At 35.6% G+C, this 20,333-nt stretch overlaps 1 protein-coding gene across 8 annotated transcripts in view; it reads left to right on the top strand.

Annotated features, from left to right (window-relative positions):
* Nucleotides 1-20,333, top strand: part of RhoU — a 417,760-nt gene that overhangs the window by 133,864 nt on the left and 263,563 nt on the right. For all 8 annotated transcript variants that reach the window (XR_012411609.1, XR_012411607.1, XR_012411608.1 and 5 more), the window contains exon 2: nt 1,763-1,920. The gene's annotated coding sequence lies outside the window, so the exon portion shown is untranslated. The remainder of the gene's footprint in view (nt 1-1,762; nt 1,921-20,333) is intronic.

Raw genomic sequence — 20,333 nt, 5'->3', positions numbered from 1 at the left:
CCTCAGTTCGAATTGTTTGCACAAGATCACCGTAAAAATGTTGCACAGTGTTATTAGAGCAGAAACTTCATAGTAGCCTTCGTAATAAGATTATTTGGTATGTATATATATTTATTGGCGTTAGCCACTTGGCCTAGTATACATCGAGATGTCCGAATGTGCTGCTGACGACTACAATGTTTTGTTTTTGGATGTCTTCCTTTATAAACCAAATATCCCGATAAAATATCCGAAGATACTGCTCTTGTAAATGTGGCTTTTCCCTGGAAATGTAGCCAACACTATGCTGCGGTTTTTATGAATCTCTGAAAGCACCACGGTGGTTCGCATGGCTTCCCAAGTTTAGCTAAAGCCTAAAGTAAAAAGTTAATTACCTTTACCTTCACTTTTTTGTAAATATTTCGTAAGCTAGCATGTGACACAATTCTCTTGTTATTGTTGTATTGCGCTTATTGCACTCTATAATAACAACGACAACAACAACAATATACAATAATCTTTTGCCATGGGATATGGTTTGATACAGATATGCCTTTCTATTTAGTTTCATTCATCCTTATCTGTTGACAGTTGAGTTTTTTTCTTATTTTTTCTATTTCTGTTGTCTCTCTTTTACTTTATCACATCATTGCAGCAATAATCTTGTTGTTTTCCCATTTTTTATGCTTCGGTCTATAAGTGCAATCAATCTATAGCTAGAAATTGATCCGATCCATGGATGACGACGGCAATGGTCGTTCAATGGATCATTTGAAGAAATGGCTGAGTGTGCTGTTGTTACTGTTGTGTTGTCGAGGCTCTCAATTTAAACTGATTATTTGTAATCAGTGATCATTTTTCATATTGTTTTCTGTGTTGTTTCGTTTGCTGGAAACATACATTTACTTTTCTGTCAACTAAGTGAGACTTCCGGTATCTTTCATAATTTTATTTTTAATTATTTGTGTGTATGTATGTGTTTAGGGTCTTTGGGCAATATTCATTACAGCCTTTTGATGTTTTCCCTCTCACCAATTGGTTGATATTTCTAATCCAAACGGAATCTATTTTTGACTTCATTGTAAGTTGATACTTTATGCCTCCACCGAGAAGCAGTTACGTTAGGAAAGTGTCAACTCTACAAGTTTCAAGTGCAATTCTATTCCATTAAATTTGAAATTCGGAATTGTTTGAATAATGTATAACGAAGAAGAACACGAAAAATATGACCATAAACAGACATATGTGGGCATTGGTCCACGTTTTGACATAGCTTCCATATAATATTGCCAACCGATTTTTGGTATTTTGGTTTTGATTTTGGCTGCCAATAATTCATAGAATGCTGTGCGGTTAGATATCCTACTATTTTCAGTCCATAAAATTCCACATTTAATCTTAGAACTAAAACAAATATTTATTTAAGTCCCAACTAAACTATGAGTATTTATAATGCCTAATTCATAAACTATAATTAAATAAAAATTTCAAGGGGATCTTCAATTTCGAAGGCCACGTCGATGTTATGGATTCCTACCCTACATCTGTCACAGCATCCATTTAACCCTTTAATCTTTTTTCTAGGGTTGAGTGTGTGTGTGTTTATTTACCTAAATACATTCCCATAGAAGTAACAAAATTCCTAAGCAAATATTTATCCGTTCTAGCTTCAAGACACATAATGCAACTACATCTACAATTTTATCTCTGTTTACCAATTTTACAACAGAAATTCCATTAAAATATGAAATCTAATCCAAATATTTCCTTGTTTACTTTACAGATATGAAAACACCGACAATACACATTTGATTGGATTTGGATTTGTTCTGTTTGCTAAATAGAAGAAAGAAACAACCAAACGAAACTTAAAGTTTACAATAACAAAACGCATTCTACATACACTCATCTTCCTTCATTCTTGTTACAAATCTCAACGAGGTAAGTTTTTTTTCTCTTTTGCAACATTTACTTTACTTTTCTTTCTTCTTTTCGTTTGTCCTGTGCTTCTTTAAGTTTGAATGGTAGTACTGGCACAGTTTCCTGCTGTTGCTGTAGAAAAATCATAAATAAAAATTTATTATTAAATATGTTTGTTTATTACTTGAACATCATTTTTTTTGCTCAGTTTCAAGATTCGATTTTGTGTGGTTTGAACGAATATTTTTGTCGTTTCGTATGCTCTTTTAGTTAGTCTTGTTAGAGAATGAAATATGTATGCAGAGGATACAATTGCTGCTGCGAGCAGTAAATATCGTCGTTTACAATTGAAGCTATAATTTATCCATTGTTACTACGCATCTATGGTCTGGAGGAGAATGCATAGAATATTTATAAAGATATTTTATAGAATCGATGGTATTGTACAAAACATCCCAAAAAAAGTTGCGAGTCATATAAGCTGAACCCTCCTATCCCATAGTTTGTCTGGCCAGCTTGGATCCAACTTTTCCATTTCACCGTTTTCGTATTTTATTCCATTGGAGTCCTTACCTTCCCGTGCTGGGAATATCGTTATGATGCTAGTTTTCATAGGTCTATACTTTTCTAGAAGGGACACTCTCAGCGCTTGAATAAAATATTAAATATAAGACATAAAATATAAAATACTAGCCGACCCGGTCCGCGATGCTGGCCCTTGAAACAGTTTCATGATATAATAATATAATGTTCCACAAACATCCCAGGCGGGACAAGGGAGACTTCTCTCATGTCAATGAGTGCACCCCGATTCATATTAGGTCAATGATATGGGACCTACTGTTTATCGCCGAGTCTGAACGGCGTGTCTTAAGACACCACTTTGTGGAGAAGTGTTACATGGCTGAAATACTCAGGAAATGTTGCCAACATTACTAAGGGATGGATATTTTGCCACACGGTGCTCTTGAATCAAATTTGAATGGAAGGTGCTTACACCTGGGAAGTTTTTGCGGATTCTGAAACTACAATGTTCATAGATGGAAAAAATCAAAAAACAAAAAAAAAATCGCCGGAGCGTTTTTTAAATAAATCGCGATTCAAGTTGACATTTTTAGGGGTTATTTAGGTTTTTGCGATTTTTCTTAGAAACCGCAAGTCCTATCAAAATGGGAATAAAGAAAATGTTGTAGCTATCAAAATTCCCTACAAGATTGACCTTAATGATATTTTCGTAGGTTTTACAACTTTTGAGATATAGAAGTTGAAATTGGGACAATTCAAATTCAATTCAATTCTGTATCGTCTCCTTATAAAACAATGTCAGCTATAAGATTTTCTCAGGTCCCGTGCCGATAAAACTTGCCGTATTCAAGCAAATTCGCGAAACCATAACAAAAAAACCTTTAAATGTAAACTGAGCTTCTTTATCTCAAAAATGGTACAGCCTGAGAACAAATCATAAACGTCAATCCTGTTGAGAATTTTCACAGCTACAACATTTTCTTTAGCTCCATTTCGATAGGACTTGCGTTTTCCAAGCAAAATCGTGAAAACCTAAAAAACACCTAGAAATGTGAATTTTGACCGTGATTTATTTTAAAATCCCTACAGCGATTTTTTCTTGTTTTTGGATTTTTCTCATCTATGAACATTGTTGTTTCAGAATTCACAAAAACTTCCCCTGTGTAATCCGTTTTCATTAAAAGTTAGTTAAGGCGCACCCTTCATGACATTGTTTTATAAGGGGGCGATGCAGTCAGTGCATTGTCCCAATTTGAACTTCAATATCTCAAAAATGGTAAAACCTACGAAAATACCGTAAAGGTGAATCTTGTAGAGAATTTTCACAGCTACAAAATTTTCTTTAGCTCCATTTCGATTGCATTTGCGGTTTCTAAGCAAAATCGTGAAAACCTAAACAACCCCTAAAAATGTCAACTTGAATCGCGATTTATTTAAAAAGCGCTCCGGCGATTTTTTTTGATTTTTGATTTTTCTCATCTATGAATATTGTAGTTTCAGAATCCGCGCAAAACTTCCAAGGTGTAAGCACCTTCCATTTAAATTTGATTCAAGAGCACCGTGTCAATGATATGGGACATACAGTTTATCGCCAAGTCCGAACGGCTTGTCTTAAGACACCACTTGTAGAGAAGTTTTACATGGCTGAAATACTCAGAAAATGTCGCCAACATTACTAAGGGGTATTTTGCCACCGTTGGAAATTTGATGTTGCCTGGCCTATAATTCGATCCGCAGACCTTCTGAGTGCAAGGCGCGTGTGCATACCATTGCACCACGGTGGTACCTCAAAGTTTTATGTTACCCTTTCTTAAGTCAATAAATTTCTTACATCGCTAATTAGTGGGGATCTGCAAATGCTATTATAACATTCCGCCAAAGAACTGATGACTTGAGCCATGCATTTATTTCATCTGCTGGAATAAAATACATTCATCAAGAATTGATCTAAAGCTTCTAGGGTATTTTTGCGTGCCATCGTACATTCGTTCCAGATGATAACTTCTGTTTGATATTGCATGTGTGCCCTTCATTCAAATGATACTACGCTCTTATAATGTATTTTATATATCTGATGAAGTTATAGATTTCGATATGTTGCCTTCTAATGTAAACACTTGCTTTTCAATAAGACCAAACTTCGTTATGCGTAGCATCTGATATTTCCACGTTTAATTGGAATAAACGGGTCTTATGGCTAAAATATGTATCCAGGCCCAGGGAAACGGACACGTTCGTAAGTTTTACATATATAGCACATTTTAAAAATATGACTTAGGGGATAACCCGCTCCTTCGAAATTCAACAATATATATCATATTTCCTCACTTGGTCAATCTGTACATCATCTGAAAATGTTATGGAAATCAGTTAAGAAATTTCGGTCTAGAATGGGAGATTCAACCACTGTTGCCTCGTTAATTTTTTTCAAACCGATAGGTTCGTAAGTTTTTCAGAAATAGGACTTTTAAACAGTTGGGCCTAGGGAAAGTCCCCTCAGAAAATAAAAAAAATATTTTACCTATTTTCAATACTGATCAGACAAATACATTCTCTGAAATTTTCAAAAAAATCGGTTAAGTAGTTTTGGATATACAGTTGAACCTCAATTTTACCGGAACCTCCATTATCCGTGATAGAAAAGAAATGTTGGACCTTTTTCCATTTCTTCTATTTTTCGTTATAAACTTCATTGCCCGGGAGTAAAAACACACTTTCCAATTAATCTGATTAAGCAAACAAAAGGTAAACAAACGAAAACCGGAAATTCTCCAGTGTTACACAATTTGTGTATTTATGGTATCACAAAAACCATGGGGCAAAGTCAATTCAGATAAATCTGATGATGATGATATTATGTATCCTTTTGAAATTTGACGGATTACAAATTTATTAAAAATAGCAAATTTTCATTTTATTGTACAATATTATGTCACTTTTACTTAAAAATATGTTCAGCATTGCCTCCATTATCCGGGAAAATCGATTATACGTAATGCCTCCGGTCCCGACCATCACGGATAATCGAAGTCCGACTGTATAACATATTTATAAAACTATGTGTGGTCGGGTCTTTAGGCTCCAAATGAGTATTTAGGGTCGGAGACACAACCACTCTCATTTTATAAATAGAGCATAGGGGAGGTACCAACAAAACATGTAACCTATTTTCATTATACATATACATTTTCTGAAATTCTCAGAAAAATCGGTTCAGCCGTTTTTGAGTCTATACCGAACATACATACAAACGTAATATATAAATATAAAATATAAAATGTAGAAAAATAATATAAAAAATATAAAACATAAAATATTAAATATAAAATATAAAATGTGAAATGTGAAATGTAAAATATAAAATATAAATTTAAAAATATAAATAAAATACAAAATATAAAATATAACAAGTAAAAAAGCGGTAACTTCGGCCGTGCCCTCCACCACCAAATACTCTGGTCGGTCGGTACCGTTATGGGGGCTACAAGAAATCGTGGACCTTTTTTTTCTTTTATTGTTCCTCTTGGGAGCATAGAGCTTCTACAAGAAAATTATATCTTATTTTAGTGTATATAGTGTTTGGCCAAAATATGCCACAGATTATTCGGAGACATTTGTTGATGAAGGTTTGCAGTTTTTAGGCTAACGTTTTTGACGTGAACCATGTTTCACTGCCATAAAGAAGTGTTGACTTCACTCATGAGTTGAAGATTTTTAATTTGGTATTCTGATATATTTGCGTTTGTTTAAGCGGCCAAATGCTGACCTAGCTTTTTATACCCTATACCACAATGTGGAAAAGGGTATTATAAGTTTGTTTTGGTAAAAATTCATGTAACACCGCGAAATATTCGTCGGAGACCCCCAATGTGGTATACCAATCTTCATATCTCGACGAGATAAAGCGATTTTGAGATGTGTGTCTGTCCGTCCGTCCGTCTGTCCATTATAAATTGTAAACACGCTCCAGGCCACAATTATGGACCGATCGTCACGAAATTTTGTATGGAGGTCGGGTTCAGATCAGAATAGATCCCTATTCTTATTGGTGATGATCGTGAAATATTTAGCGGGTGAAATGGACCAAAAACATAATATTTATCCAATTTTCTAGCGGCTCTGTAGGTCTCAATAATAGTCCGATCAACGCGTAATTTTAAATAAGGTAAGAGTATATCACAAAGGAGAAGCTTGCAATTTGAGATGGCGATCGGATAATATTTAAGGGTTAAATGGACCAAAACTTTTGTGGGAAAATTGTGAAAATTTTTAATATACAGCTTATATCTTAATTCCTGGAAGTGACATTCCGGACAAGTGAGATATACTTGAAAGTGGAACGCTTGACCTTTCAATAGATGTCAATAATGTTGGTGTGCATGATCAGATAACAGAGTTACAGCCTAATATATTCCGTTATTTGTTTGTAGTGTAATAATAAACTCGCTAGAAGTCGCAAGTATACATCAATAGTCACGAAATTTTGCACCGGGTAAGAGTATAGGTCGAAAAAGATGCCTACAATTTTGAATGATGATCTGATATTCTTTAGCGGGTGAAATGGACCATTACTTTTGTATGAAAAATATAAAAATGTTATGTTTGGTCGATATTTTAATTTTTAATTATTTTAATTTAGCCTACATATGGAAAAAAAACTACTGACCTTTCCTCTGATATAAATTGCAATAAAGTGTTTGCTAGATAACGGGCCTACTGCCTAATATATAATGGGTTCTATGTAGAGAACCACATTTTTATCCCATGCTACTTATTGTCTCTCCAAAAGTTTATATAATACCACGAAATAATCGTCCTAGACCCTTTGTTTGGTATGGCGAAATTCATATCTCGACGAGATAAAGCTATTTAGCGACGTGTGTTCGTCCATTAAAAATTGTAAACAAGCAATTATGGACCGATTGTAACGAATTTTTTAAGGAGGTTGGGTTCGGGCCAGGGTAGAAATGATTAGTTTTTGGTGATGATCGTAAAATTTTCAGGGAATAAAATGGACCAAAAACAACATTTTAACCAATTTTGTAGCGGATCTGTAGGTCAAAATAATAACCCGCAAAATTTTAAAAAAAGTTTGAGTTTATGATGAAGAAGAAACGTACAAACCAACGTGAAGATCAGATAATACTTAGCGGGTTAAATGGACTGAAACTTTTGTGTGAAACTGGTAAAAATTTCAATAACACTGTGCAACATTTTTAAGGTGATCTTGTGCAAACAAATCGAACTGAGGATTTTTTGAGAGTACAGACTCAAACGACAAAAACCCTAGATGGGTTTTGTTGTGTCAGATCCAGCTTGGATTTTATGGCCCCATCTAAACATGGTTAAATATTGACTTTTTAAAGCAATTCTGGGATATATCTCTGAAACCTATGTGAATCTTCATCTGACCTCTGAAGCAAATTTTTAGATAAGGACAAGAACAAAATATTTGTAGAATTAATGAACTCGAAAAACTACATTTATATCATCAAATGTTATAAAATATCGAAAATTTCCATAATTTGTATACATTTCGCATCATATCTCCAAAACAGTTAATTTTTTCGGAATATTTTCTTCTGGAAAAATATTCCCTGGAATGTTATACACAACTCTTCAGAACATGTCATTGTTGTAGAATGTCTCTATCCCGTTGTTTTCAGTACATTTTTTTACGACGATTTAATAAAAATGTCAATAATGTAGTGAAATCCGAAATGCGAGAATAAACTGTTGGTGTGAACTGTGTTTGAAATACGTTTTGTAAAAGATATGATGCAAAATACCGCTGAAACAACATGAAGTAAGCATTTTAGAGTTTCAGAATGTTCTAAAGAATTGTTCAGAACTGTATTTGGAAGATTTTTGCAAAAGGTTACTTGGTTCAACTCCCAATAGTTTAGCCGATACTGACCAGAATTTCAGCAATTATGTAAAATTTTCTATATTTTATAGATTTTGATGCCCTAGACTGAGTTTTTCTTATGTGGTTTCTTCAAAAGATAAGTTCTACTTGTTTAGGGCTACAATATTACTAAGGACAGCAAGGCCAAATTCCTATTCGTTTCTGAGATAAAGGTCTGATAAATGCAAAAAAGTGTAGATTTAGCCCGGTTTAGATGAGGCCATAAAATCCGAACTGGATCTGACAGGACAAAACCCAACTAGGGTTTTTGTAGTCTAAATATGTACTTTCAAAAAATCCATACCAGAAGTTGTTTGCATTTTCAGTGTTGCATAGTGTAACGTAGCGGTTAAACAATGGAAGTAGTAGTACTACACAAGTGGGTTTCATTACATTTTAGTTTGTGTGAACTAAATTGTCCTTTCCTGCTACAAAAATGTCTTTGTCATGCTAGATAACCTTTTGGTTTTGGTCATAAGCATTATACATTACATTTCTGATATTTGATAATTCAATTTTCACAATCATTGAAAAGAAGTTCCGTGGAGAGCGATTGTCCAGGGATAGTGGTATAGGGTATTCCATGGTCGGCTCCGTCCGACTATAGACTTTTCTTACTTGTTTTGGAATCAAAAGCTTTTTTAAAGTCAATAAAGACGAGGTAAAGTGGTGATCTCTATTCAATTACAATGTGGAGAGTGTTGGTCTGGTCTAAACAGCTTCTATGTGGTCTGAAGCCTGCTTGCTCTTCTTGAAGTGATTGCTCAATACACTGCAACCTATTATTGATTATTATAGCCAGTATTTTGTATATTGAGTTTAGAAGTGTTTTACCTCTCTAGTTATTGCAGTCCTTGAGGTCGTTTTTCTTTGGCAGTTTTACTATGGTCCCTTTTGTCCACGCTTCTGGTAGTTGTTCTAATAACCATGCTTTTTGTATATGCGGCGCTAGTATTTCTGCCGATGCTTGAGTGTTTGTTTGTCAGAATTCAGGTGAAATGCCGTCTTCTCCAGGAGCTTTGTTTGCTTTTAATTTGTCGATTGCGCTTTTTATTTCAGTTATGCTGAGCTCTTCAACGTTTATGTTGTGGTTTATTGATTCATTTCCGTGTCTGTTCGTAGTTATGTTGTCGTCTTCAACATCGTTTACGTTGCTTATCGCTTCGAAGTGTTGTCTCCACCTGTGGGTTTGCTCTTCTGTTGTTGTTAACAGTCTCCGCTGTTCGTCTTTGATAAGCTGGTTTTTGTATATATTTTGGTTTGCTATTTGACCAATTATTTTGTGGAACTCTCTCATGTTATTCGCTCCTGCTGCAGTCTCCGCGTCGTTTGCCAAGTTACGTAGATACCTTTTTTATCAGCTCTTGCTGAGCTCTTTACAGCTTTAGCAGTCTCTTTGTATTGGGATCTGTCCATAATTTTTGTTGGTGGAGTTTTTTGATAACTAGGAACCCTAAATTGCAAATTGTAGCTAATTCGGTCTGCAAATGTAGTAGAAGTTTTTTGGTCATTGGGAACCTTAAATGTAAAATTTCAGCTAATTCGGTTAGAAAATGTAGCTAGAAGCCTCAAAATACTTCAAATCTAGAGGTAACGTTTTGTGGGACCTATACGAAAACGTGGCCTATCTTCATTATTTGTGGAGCAGAAGTTTGAAACTCAAGGAGCCAATTTGGGAGTAAAATGTAGCTAAAATCATTAAAATACCTTAAATCGGGAGGTACCTTTGTATGGGGGATATACCAAAAAGTCGACCTATCTTGACCATTTTAGTGGAGAAGTTTCTAGTCCATTAAGAACCACAAATGTCAAATTTCAGCTAGTTTAGTCAAAAATATAGATAAAATCCTCAAAATACCTTAAATCGGGAGCTATTCCAAACAGTGGACCTATATAGCCCATCTTCGAACCTGACCTGACTATGGAAAAATACACTCGGGTGGAAAATTTTAGCGTTCCATTTCAATTAGAGCGGACGTTAGAGTGATTACAACAGAAGGACAGGCGGACATGGCTAGATTGTCTTAGAAATTTATCTTGATCAAGAATATATATACTTTACAGGACCGCAAATGATTAGTTCGATGTGTTACAAACAGAAAAACAAACTTAGTATACCCTCCATGCTATGGTAGAGGGTATAAAAAGTTAATTTTCGACAGTATCAGAAAATCATTCTGGGGTCTGTTGAAAAATGACATCGAGGTAGCAAATATAAATTTTTATTTGGGGGTCTTTTTACGCGAAATATTTTTATACCCTCCAACTTGATATGGAGGGTATAATTAAATTTGTCATTCCGTTTGTAACACACAATATTCGTCGGAGACCCTATAAAGTATATATATATTATTGATCAGCATAAAATTCTATGTCGATATAACCATGTCCGTCTGTCCGTCCGTCCGCTTGTCTGTTGAAATCAAGACACAGCTCGCAATTTTAAAGATAGAGAGTCAATATTTGGTACAGAAGTTTTCATTATTTGCAGGATGGTTGGTATTGAAAATGGGATATATGGGTCCACGTTTTGATATAGCCCCCATAGAACGGTAACTCACGATTTTCGATATTTTTAAGGTTTTAGCTTCATTATCCTACCAAAATGGCTGAAATTTATTAGTATAAGTCCACGCATTTATGTAGCCCCCATAGAACGGTAACTCCCGATTTTCGGTATTTTGGAGGTTTTAGCTTCATTATCCCACCAAAACAACTGAAATTTGGTATTTGGTGATCGTTTGGTGTATAGAACTTTCCACCTGAAATTTGTTGGTATAGGTTCACGCCTTCATACAGCCCCCATAGAACGGTGCCTCCCGATATTCCGTATTTTGAAGGTTTTAGCTTCATTATCCCACCAAAATGGCTGAAATTTTATATTTTATCGTTGGGTGTATAGAACTTTCCACCTGAAATTTGTTGGTAATAGGTTCACGCCTTCATATGGCCTCCATATAACGGTACCACCCGATATTCGGTATTTTGAACGTTATGGCTTCATTATCCCACCAAAATGGTTGAAATTTGGTAATTCGTCTTCGTTGAGGGTATAAAACGGTCCACGCCTTCATATAGCCCCCATAGAACGGTACCTCTCGATATTCCGTATTTTGTAAGTTTTAGCTTCATTATCCCACCAAAATGGTTGAAATTTGGTATTTATTCCATTCTCTTTCAGTTTAATTTTGGTGGAGGGTATATAGTCCGGTCAAAATAGACATTGAAATAGCAAAAATTCCCACAGAGCTGAATTTTGGTGGAGAGCTAGGGTCTACCATTAGAAGCAATGTCCTAAAAGTCCCCATCGATCTCATGTGTGCAAAAAAAATTATTCGGGTTCAAAGGTCAAATTTTAAGGGTTTTTAGGTTTAATTTTTTGAAAACGGTTGACCTAGTCAAAAAGTGACTAAAGTAAATATTGTAGACAGAAAAAGTATCTACAAGTTTGACCCTTAAATTTTTTTTCTTATGAGGAACCATTCTTGAGATGTAGCCGTTTTAAAAAACACATGATTTTTATGCACTTATAAGGGAAATATGCACATATTCAGACGAACCGGCTAAAATAAGCAAAGTAATCGGGTCTGTTCCCCAAAAAATATATATTTTCTTGAAGAGCGAAATTATAGCTATCTTCTAAAAAAATTCCAACAAAATCGGAGCGTGTTTAGTAGAGTTATTCAATGTTAGAGTCATTTTATGCAAAAATAGCCCATTTAACCCACATGTATAATCGAAAGCCCAACGGGAACGACCCCAACGAAAACTCTCCGATTTTTTTCAAGTTTTGTCCGAAGGTAGGGAGTGTTGCGCTGATTACGGAAATGTATAATTTTCAACGGTTGCGGATCCGGTTCGCCGGTTATTCGACCAGAATGGCCAAATTTAAAAACCGGGTTAGACCCGGTTCTACTGAACCGATTACTGCAAAGTGGATATCGTTTGAAAGTTTACGGATGTATCTAACACATAGTGTCGTTACTTTAGCCGGTTCGACTCACAATGTACTTACGCGGCTAATTTTTTATTTGACCTTTAGTTCGCGATATCTCGAAAATTGTAAGTCTTTTTTAAGAATCATAAAGACCACTCTTGTAGACAATTATTGAATCTACAACTTTTACTTTAGCCGGCTTTTGCTCAGTCTTACCGTTTTTGAGAAAAATTAAAAAAAAACTGAATAATGCCTTCAAAAATGACCTTTGACCCCGAATAACTTGTTTTGCACACATGGGATAGATGGTGACTTTTAGGACGTTGCTTCTAATGGCCAACCCTAGCTCTCCACCAAAATTCAGCTATGTGGGAATTTTTGCTATTTCCCCCTTATACGCATGCCTATTTTGACCGGACTAATAAAAAGTTCGGTCCGGCCGAACATAACGTTTTCTTACTTGTTCATATTTGAATGTATCAGTATCGGTACCTTATGCTACTTAAGTTTATTTTACTTTCAAGATTACAATTTCTTATCAAATATTGAAAATATTAAAATTTATAAAAATCGGTTAAGTGACACAAATAACCGGGGTTTTCGTTTCACGAAAAAAATTAACCGGTTTTGGGTTTGAACTTTCTAATTAAAATATATTTCGGTATACCTTTCGATACAATTTCCACTTTAAATTATGTATAAGTTCTGATTTCTTGTTAAAATTTCATACTTATTTTATATCCTGCAATTTGTATTTGGGGTCATATGTTGCTGCAACAATCATGGCCATATGTGTGCAAACTTTGTGATCAAAAATAAAAATAAAATTTTTTCGTTTAAAGACATTTTCTCTGCATTACAACGTATGTAGTTTTTTTCTTCTTGCGATTCTGATGCTTCTTTTACTTTTGGCTTCATATAGCAAAGATTTATGTTATATTTTATTTGTATGTTGTTGTTGTTGCCATTGCCTCCTGTCCTGTTGGTGGTGGTGTTTTATTTGCGTGAGTACAATTTTTCCTTATATCATTTTGTTTGCTGCCTGCCGCGTTCCTGCCAACCAAGTTGGTTGGTTGTTGGTCGTCAGTTGAGTTCGTGATGTCAGTTGTGTTTCGCTTGTTGATGTTGTGTTGTACAGACTTTTCAGACTCCTCTCATATAAACAACTTGAAAATAAATATAAACAGATTTGTTGCCATTTCTTTTACCGTTTCTTCTCATTTTTTTCGTTATAAATTAAATTGGAAAGTTTTTTATTCACACTATATTTTTGTAGATGCTATTTTTTTGCTTTTCTTGCTGTAAAGATGTATTCTTATGGTTGCTTGTTGTGAGCCTTGTAAGTTGTTGAGTTTTTGTTTTTCTTCTTTGGCTGGCATTTAAGAGGGCGCCAAAAAGTTTTGTTAAAATTCTTCAAATGAAAATATAATTGTGTGGCATTTTGCAGAGAGTGAAATATAATTTGTTTTTCTTCGTCGTAGTCTTCATTAACATGACATGTTAATTCACATAAAAATTGCAATGAAACTTTTGTTCTTAGAAGTAGTTGTGCGGTTGCAAAGTGAGATATGCAAAATTGTGTTATAATTAGATGTTGTTTGTCATAAATCAAGACACGATTTAAAGTTGTGGATCTTTTATGGGCGGACATAATTAATGGTATTTTTTAAAGAGGTGTTTTGTTTGGTGTTAATATTTTAATTGGTGTTTTTCTATGAATTGCTGAGGTATCAGTTTTTTATACTGTGACTAAATGAAGAAGTATATTTACCCATGACAAAGAGTGCTGTCCTATTGTCATCGGGAGTCGACGATATGCTCAAATTGGTATAGTAGTACAGAAGTTTTACATAGATTTAAGTATCTTTAGAAGTAAGCTCCATCGACACATGTTCCTGGGACTTATACTTAAGCTCATGTGGACTTTGTATGCTGGTGAGTGACAGAGAAGCAGTTTTAACGCTTCATTGTGTTTTCCAAACGTCCTAATAATTGTTCCACAAACATCCCAGGTGGGACAGGGGAGACTTCTCTCATATCAATGAGTGCACCCCGATTCATATTAGCTCAATGATATGGGACCTACTGTTTATTGCCGAGTCCGAATGGCGTGTCCTAAGACATCACTTGTAGAGAAGTTTTTCATGGCTGAAATACTCAGGAAATGTCGCCAACATTACTGAGGGGTATTTTGCCACCGTCGAAAAGTGTTTGATGTTGACTGGCCGGGGAATCGAACCAACAACCTTTAGCGTGCAAGGCGGGTGTGCATACCATTGCACCACGGTGGCACCCGTCCCCAAACGTCCTACGTATGCTATTATCTGCTATTCTATTTGCCTTAGGTGTTCTCGGAAGTTTGTAAGGATTCTTGGTAGCATACCGAACTTTATCGGTACTCTCCTCTCTTATAGAAAAGTTTCTTCACTTCGAGTTCACTTCGAAAAGTTTATTTCCATAGACTGCCTGTAGTAGGTCATCTATTATAGAATTCCATTAAAGACTTTCTTACCATAGATTAACTTCAAAACGTCTTCGTTTCATGGAATACCTTTAAAAGATTATTTTCATATAGAAGATTTTCCCTTGGAATATTTTTAATAGGTTTACATAAAAAATAATACTTTCAAAAGATCATGACAACGTACTGTTTTCAGGTATTTTTGTACAGAAAATCTTTAAAAGGCCATGCTTCAATATGCTTCCATAGAAGACATTAAAAATTATCCTCCCATTATCCCTGCTCTAAGTGGCTGAAAGGGATTTACTGATCCATCCGCACAATTGACAGACAAACTGTTAAGACTGGAGAAAATGATAGGACAATGGCGTGTTGAAGGGCGTTTTCTCTATTGGAGAAAATAATTTATCCATTATGCCAGCCAGGAAATATCCCTGGATGTCTCTAAGGTGGCCCAGTAGTATCTGTTGAAGACAAGGACGTCAAGATGACATCACCACTGATGATCTGTAAGATGTTTAACAGGATAGACTAAAAGCTGCAAAAGATACTATTTAGAGACAAATAATAAAGACCGGAGAAATTGGCAACGGAATTGGGCCATCTTTGTCAATCGCTTCTTTAGGAAGCGTATCTTAATATAGCTATAGAAAACAACTTTATCCCAAACGGGTAGAAAGCAAAATTGAAGGCTGCATAATAGATCGGCCCAAAAAAATACAACGTTGTTTTTTAATTGTTACCCCCTAAATTTTGTCCATTTGATCCAAAAATTTTACCAGTTTATTGTTGTGGCTTAAAACCGAATCTTACACAAAATTGTGAAAGTCGGGTCAGATTTTGATATTAGCTATTACCTGTAATTGGCCAAATATACAAAATCAAGCAGTATAAAAATCTGAATTTTGTAGAATTCATTTTTCAGCCACAACAACTGGTAATTTTTTTTTGTCGATTGGAAAATAATGTGGTCTGCAGAGCGATTTGATGGAAATTTGCCTTTGGACCCCTAAGGGTCAGTGGGAACTGGTTTTTCTACAAATCGTTTTTAGCCACAACAATAAACTGGTAAAGTTTTGTCATCGATAGGATTATATTTGAGCCCTTTAGAGAATTTTTGTGAAAATGCACCTTTGGCCTTATACTATGGAAACAAAGATCCCTCTGGTGGCACAGATTAACGTAAACCGATCGCCATAAAATTTCGTATATAAGGATTTTGGATCAAATGGAAAAAATGTAGGGGGTAGGCGTTTTAACAAAAAACAAAAAAAAAAAAAACTAGTAAAAAAATGTCAGTCAGTCGACAGATATATACTTTCACCTACGGACAGATCTAATGTATTTAAGGTCTCTTCAGAATTTTGTGGCCCTTTTTGGACATTTGAACCTGCCGACAAAAATGTGGGAGGGAGGACCGATATGGGCCATTTTAGAAGTTAAACTAAACGTTGATAAAATATTAGGAGATCCAAAGTTTGGACCAAACAGGTTGCCCCATTCAAGTGATATCGTCCTAGCATTTTAGTCACATTCTTTAAATATTGGGGAGAAGTATCGAAAGTTGTTGACCGGTATTGCCATGAAACTAAGTTTGGATATAATATGACGAATACCAAATGTTGGACCAAATCGGTTGAAAAGTTCGAGAGTTATCGTGCTTGCCGACCGCCACATATAGTGACATAGTGGTTTTTTACACCTTTCGGGCTGTTTTCCCAAGAAATATCGACTTGCCCCTGAACAAATTTTTACCGTCGTAACACAAATCAAAGTGATTCGAGAGCAGGTCTTAAAGTGAACTTATCCGAAATTTTGTGTGAGAGGTATCAGAAGGAGTAGACAAATATAGTCCATATTCGAACCTGATCTATATCTGGTAGATATATTAGGATGCGCAAAGTATAGATTACATCGGTCACTCCCTTCAAGAGTTATCGTGCGCAAAACTTCGAACATTTTTGAAGTTTTGTGGGGGTGGTACCTGAAGGAGTGGACCGATATAGCCCATCTTCGAATTTAAACTATGTTTTTATAAAATATTACGAAGGCCAAATTTTGTACCGAATCGACAGATCCGTTCGAGAGTTATCTTGCGCTCCAACCACTACACAAGGTGTCATATGGGCTTTTTGCATCTTTCCGGCCATTTTCTCAGGAAGAATGGACTTGCACCTGATGAAACTTTTACCATCGTATGGGGGGAAGTGAATACAAGTTGCTGCAACAAAAATCAAAGCGATTCGAGAGCAGGTCCTAAGCTGAACAGATCCGAAATTTTGTGTGGGAGGTACCCGAAGGAGTGGGCCGATTGAGTTCATATTGGAACCTTATCTAAGTCTTGTAGAAAATTTACGATGTGCAAAGTATGGACCATTTCGTCCAAACATACTTGGGGTCTAAAACCATTATTTCGATGAGGCACATTTTGCCCGTATGAAAGTGTATATACCCTTTCTACCCTAAAGGCTGAGGGTATAAAAAAAGTAATTTTGTCATTTTTTGGGCCGCCCTATTCTATAACAATCATTGTTGTTTGACGGTGTCATCAATCCTAGTTCTATGGAAATTTAGAGGGCTGCACCATCCAAAACGTAGTTGGGCTAAAACTAATCTTGTTTGTCATTTTAACTGATGTCCTTCAATTGGAATGTACTCCGAGGTTTGTGGCAACTGCAACTGCATTTGTGTAAATTCTCCTAATCCTTCTTGATAGAACTGCCGATCCGGAGACTCTCTCTTATATCGTTCGACCTCTCTATATATCGTGACATGCCTGGGTGGGGGAGTCTAATCCACCATACGTTGATCGGGCAGATATCTAACTGTGGCATGCGCGCAAAACGTGAACAAACTGTACATGACAATCATTGTGATTAAAGCCTGCGAAATGAAAACATCGATCTCAGAGCATTCACACTAGTCAAACATTGTTGAGGCTATATTTTTACCGGATATACCCTTACTACCATAATCAGGGCAATTGCCTCAGCAGACTGTTATGATGAGGACATCAGAGAGGTCAGTGACAATCGTGAAAACGAATAATGTATTTTCTTCGTCAAGCCTAATAACTTAAGAACCAAAAAAGCAGATATAACCTGCTCCATATTTTTTAACGAGACCACATTACCGATCGATATCATGTGCCTTATGTTAGTTATATTTTTTTATAACTAGTTTCAGGTCATTTCCAATATACGCTTTTCCTAATGCTGAGGCCAAATCGTGTATATATTACAAATTTTAAAATTTAGGGCTGTCGAGAAAATGCTTCTTCTCATACAGTATCGTTTGGGTATCTTTAATTTTTTTTTTTCAGTTGCTGTCGATGACTATCGATAGAATCCATTCAGCTCGTCTTTTAAGACTGCCTTCAGCTTGATGTGAAAACTCTCTAAGGCTCGTTTAAAAAAACTTCTTTATGACGTCTGTAAAGACTCCCTTCACCTGGTCTAAATATACTCATTTCAGTATGAGTAAAAATATTCCCTTCAAACCGAAGATTCCCATCAGCTCGTCTGTACTGACAACCGTCATCTCCACTTAGCACTTTCACACAGAATTCTTTTAGATTGTCTACAAAGGTTCCCTTCTGATCGACATGAAATACTACCTTCGAATCGTCTGTAAAGACTTTTTTCAAAATTTCAATAAATACTCCTTTCCGGTCATCTATAACGACTCCTTTTAGTCGTCTATAAATAGTCCCTTCTGGACATGAATATAGACTCCCTTAAAATCCTCTATTAAGACTCTCTTCATGTCTTCTATTAAGACTCTCTTCAGAATGACTAAAGTTTCCTTTAGCAATTCAACAAATACTCCTTCATGCCGTCTATAAAAAGGTCGTCTATAAAGACTCCTTACAGCTCGTCTATAAAGACTCACTTCAGGTAGTTTATAAAGACTCGTCTATAAAGTCACACTTCAAGTCGTCTATAAAGACTCACCTCAGGTCGTCTATAAATACTCCCTCCAGGATGCTTCAAAGACTATGTGCAGACCGAATATACGAGTCAAGACTCCCTTCAGGTCGTCTATAAAGACTCCTTTCAAGTTGTCTGTAAATACTGCTTTCAGGTCGTTTATAAAAATATATAAAGACTCCCTCCAGTACGTATATAAAAACTCCCTTCAGACTATCTGAGGCATAAAGACTCGCTTTAGCTCATCTATAAAGACTAACTTCAGGTCGATCGTAATGACTTACTTCAGGTCGTTTATAATGACTCCCTTCAGACGATCTATAAATACTCCCCTCTGGTTGCCTATAAATAATGACTTCAGGTCGTTTATAAAGACATACTCCACATCGTATATAAAGACTAACTTCTGGTCGTCTGTGAAGGCTCACTTCAAATGGTTTATAAAGATTTACTTCAAGTCGTCTATAAAGACTCCCTTCAGGTCGTATAGCAAGACTCCCAGTGGTTAGGTCGTCTATAAAGACAAACTTTTGCTTGTCTATAAAAAACGTGTTGGGGTGTCTATAAAGACTTCCTCCAGCTCGTCTATTCAGACTTTCCTTAGATCGTGTATTTGGACTCCATTTAAATGGTCCATAAAAACTCACTTTACTCATCTTAGGGGACTCCCTTATGCTCATCTCTAAAGGCTTCTTAAAGTTCGTATATAAAGACTCCTTTTTTCATTTGTATATAAGAGCTTCTTTCGGCTCGTCTTTAAAAACTTCTTTCAGCTAGTCTATAAAGAATCCTTCTGCTCGTATATAAGGACTAACTTCAGCTCGTTTATAAGGACCCTCTTTAGCTTGTCTGTAAAGACTCTCGCCTATAAAGATTTTCTTCAGGTCAGTTCGTATATTGATTTATCAATTAATCTCATTTACAAATAGTATCTTCAGCCCTTATTTAAAAACTCCTTTATTAAAAGGCCTTCGTAGTACAATTTAAAGTTTCCATCACAGGTAACCCAATAACAAATAAATCCTGTCCGCAGATTTCGCAACAAAAAAGAAAACAATAAAAACTCGAAGATCATAAAATCAAAATAAATTGAAATTCATTAAAATTTACAATACAACACGTTATGGTAAATTCTGCTTATAAATTCGTGTTTCTTTTTTGTGCAATATGCCATTACTGTGTTTTAGTGGTCCTTAATCAAATCCTGATGGGCAGGTGTAAACTCTTACAATTTATGGGATCATTGTTATGCACATTGTGCGTTTGTACGTATGTTCATCTTGCAAAAGTGAAACTAAAGACACAATTAAATTTTCCACAAAAATCACAACATTATAAAACATTGTTTTTTTTATGCCATGCTGAATACATAATTTTAAAAGGACGGCCGATACAATGCTGGTGTATTGTATTGTTTAATTTTTTGCGGCGACAACTGTTCAAAGTCCACGTTCAAGTCAAAAAGAAAAAAATCTCAGCTCCTCTGTTATGTTTATAAAGGCTCAAGCCGTTCAACTCAAGTCAGCACATACCAACAGGTAGCAACATAAACCGTATAAGGATAAAACAACTTTAACTCAATGCAAGGCAACTAACTCATTAAAGGCGACCACCGACAAACACAGCCACTAAGCCTTGTTGGCAATAAACGAAAACAAAAAAACACTCAAAATC

Source organism: Musca autumnalis, unplaced genomic scaffold (genome assembly GCF_047663935.1).
Source record: "Musca autumnalis isolate F117 unplaced genomic scaffold, ASM4766393v1 scaffold_3, whole genome shotgun sequence".
NCBI lineage: Eukaryota > Metazoa > Arthropoda > Insecta > Diptera > Muscidae > Musca > Musca autumnalis.
Note: the sequence above shows the minus strand (reverse complement) of the source record. Positions and strands in the feature narration are given on the sequence as shown.